The sequence below is a fragment of the Corvus cornix genome, chromosome 11, assembly GCF_000738735.6.
Source record: "Corvus cornix cornix isolate S_Up_H32 chromosome 11, ASM73873v5, whole genome shotgun sequence".
Lineage (NCBI taxonomy): Eukaryota > Metazoa > Chordata > Aves > Passeriformes > Corvidae > Corvus > Corvus cornix.
The window spans coordinates 6,885,076-6,888,582 of record NC_046341.1 but is presented as its reverse complement, the minus strand read 5'-3'; positions in this window follow the sequence as shown (position 1 = coordinate 6,888,582).

Sequence of the window (3,507 nt, the reverse complement as noted above, 5' to 3'; positions counted from 1 at the left end):
CTCCAGTCAAGTGAACTCCAGTCAGCAAAGGGACATTTTTGGATGGGAAGGAGGAATTGCCCTGACTCCACTGCTGGGCTGGATCTGTGCTCCACACAGGAGATGAGAGAGAAGAGCTGGTTTGGAACCTGTTCTAGCTGGGACCACGTCTCTCGAAGCTCCAGGCAGAGTTTGAGCTGCCCTGCCCCTGCGAGGTGCCTAAGGGCAGGTTGGTGAGAGCAGCACAGGTGAGTGTCCAACCTGGCAGAAGGAATTACTGCCACACAGAGGGGATGGAAAGAAGCACACGCTCACAGCTTCAGCTTTACATTGGTAACTCGGCTCCGGTGGCACAGCCAGGCAAGATACTGGACTGCCCCTGAAGCAACACACGGTGTTCCCTCCTGCACCACGACAGCCCCCACCAACAGGAGCACGGCACAAAGAGGTGGGGAGAGGGTCTGCAGCTTCCCAGTGCTGCTGCACAACACGGGGGGCAGGGAGGGGAGGGACACGAGGGGACACGAGCCTTAACACAGCTCAGGCCCAGTCACAGCAGGTACTCACAGGTTTCTCTGCTTCTCTGACCAGCTTTTGAGTACGATGTTCCACCACTCTGCCCTGGGATCCAGAAGCCATTTTGGAGAATGCCTCAAATGGATGATTTGTGCCACCGGCCATGTCCTGGCTCACCTGGAAGGAGCAACAATGGAACTCTGAAAATCCAGAATCCCATTCACGGCAGACCCAAAGGATACAATGGTGTCTCCAGGCTGTGGCATTCTTCAGAAGTGAAGAACATGAGGCCACCCCACCCTGATTCATCATAAGACCATATTTAAGTGTCTGAGTTAAGATTCATAGAAGTAAAACCCCAAAACAAACAGACCCTGAAACAAAACAGCCTTTTGCTGGGGGTGCAGTCCCACGAGCCACAAAGACTTGTCAGAGCCTGGTGGCACTTATCTCCCACCTTTTCCATCACTTTTGGAACCCCATTTTCTGAAATTATTAACCAAATCTCTGTTAATATCCAAACTGTCCTTTATCACACTTTACAAGATATTTTTTGGTGGGAACAGAAGGAAAGTGAATGTCACTTGGCTGCTTACCTGGCTAAACAACCTCAGCTCCTTCAGATGCTCCTCATAAGACTTGTGAGGAGGCTGATGACATGTAATTCCTCATTACCTTGGTAATTCCCATTTTGAGGATTCAGTTGACAAAGTGCCCAGTCTAACTGCCTGAAATTAGACTCCAACTCACCAAAGGCTGCTTGATGGCTGCAGATGACGTGGAAGATGAGAATTCAGCCAAGGTACTGCAGGTGTGACTGTTAACATCGATGTTACAATCAGTCATTGCTCTATGGTTGGTGGTTTCACAGAGATCAATGGAACTGGGACACAATGGATGGAACCCAGAATGGGGCAGAACCAGGTCTATGTGTGGATGGAACCTGGGCAGTGAGTGGGCAGAGCAGGAGAGGAGACAGCTCAGAGCTTGACACTGGCCAAAGCACACTCGTGTCTGTGCTCCTGGGCTGCTGCTCTGCTGCATTGCTGCTGGAACACCACGACCTTCCCAGTGTGCACCTGCTTATTTAGTATATGAAAAAGAAATAGCCAGTGGTGTCCCTCTGAGGGGATGAGGGAAGATGACCCTTTGCTACATGGGCCAGAGGAGTTTCTCTACAGAAAAAGACAAATCCTCTCAGCACCCCTTGGCATCTCCTGCTGCTTGTCCACAGTGTATTTAATCTTAGTTTTACATGAGATGTGGTCATACATACTCTGGAGAAGTGACCACTGCTGGGGGATTGAGGAGGGGCCAGAGCATCTGCTACTGTGGCACATAGTTGGTCACACATCCCGCCTCAAGCTGCTGCCACTGGAACCCCTCAGCCTCTGCTGAGTCCCAGAGGGTGACCGAGACCACTGGTCATGAGCTTCCCAGGGGCTTGGTTTAAGCCTTTCCCAGAAATGGCTTTTCCTTGAAATACTCTAGCTGGAAATTGGAGAAAGGTCTGTATGGAGCGTGCCTGCAACATCCTGCCCTACCAGCCCATGGGTACAGCTCAGAGGAGTTCTTGGCATGAGCTGTTATTACAAAAACAAGGTACGAGAGCAGCCAGATGAGAGTGAATGAGGAGGGGGGTGGTGGAAAGGGGAAAAAACACATCCAGAGTGACATACAGAGCCAGCAGAGAAGACTATTTTTTAGACTTTTGAGTCAGCCCATTGTTTTGCAGCGAAAGTCCCCTCAGAGCCGGGATGTTTATCTGTGTCCACAGGCTGCATCTCAGCGAGCAGGAAGTGATACAACAGCGCTGAAATCACCCACACGTGGCCTCTCCAGCTGTGGGTCCAGCTCCTGCTTGGCATCCACAGGAGTCTGGTACCTCCACGGGCTGGGCTTGTCCCAGAGGTCCCTCTCCTGCCCTGCCGGTCTCTGGAAGTGTCCAGGAACCCAGAGGCAGCTCAGCGTTTGGGAGCCTTGGTTCACCCATAGCAGCTCCCAGGCAGCAGCATCCTGCTAAGGGCTCTCCTCGTGCCATGGAAACGCTTCGGCAGGACAGAGGGCTCTGCTTACTAACTCCGGGACGGGAGCAGCAAGTTTTAGCCTGGATGCGTCAGGCCGGGAAGCAATACCTGCCACACGGTGGCATGGTGTGCTGCGGCGAGAGGCAGAGGCTCTTCCACTCGGGAAACTCCGCAGGAGCCTCGCTGGGGGCAGAGCGGGGTGTGAGCTCCTCGGGGCCCGCGGGACCCTTTCAAGAGCAGAGGAGGACAAAGGACGTGTGTCCGTTCCTCATAGCCTGTCACATTAGGGCTGAGGGGCCATTAGGGCCCTGACCGAGGGTCAGGCGCGGGTGAGTTTGTTCCTTATCAGCCATCCCGTGAGCGCCCAGGGGAAGCGGCGCATCCTTTGCTGATGAGGGTTTTTCCTCCCGGCGGATGCCGGCCAGTGGTGGCCGGGGGGCTCACGGGGCAGCTGCACCCTGCCCTGCACCTCTCCCAGAGAGAGCCTTTGCTCCAGCACTTGCCAGTGCTACCCCACCCCTTCTGTCACAGCGCGGAGGGGCCCTCAGAGGGTCCTGCTCCCTGCAGGTGGGTTGGTCCCTAAATTTCACCCCACTGGCCTAGAGTGGGTGAACCTGCAGTTCTCTAGAGTCATGGGCTGGGGCTGGACAGGGAAGATGCCCACAGGGAGGGCTCTGGGCTGTGGGCCAGGTCAATGAGAAGGGACAGAGACACATCTGCTCTTTGTGCAGACCGTTCATTTTGCTGGCACACAGTTGTGAACGGGACAGCTTTTGCTCACAGCCCTGGTTTGACATCAGGGCTGTCCTGGGGGAGGAGGTTGTTCCCCAAAGAACACTTTGAATCCCAGACATACCTTATCTCTGCTTTCTTCAGTTCTTCCCTGCTGCCTCCTTGGGTTGATATGACGAATCATAGCATGGGGCAGAAATCTCTTTTACCCTTATCCTCAGCACCCTCTCTTTTAACTATCCCCAGCCAACAA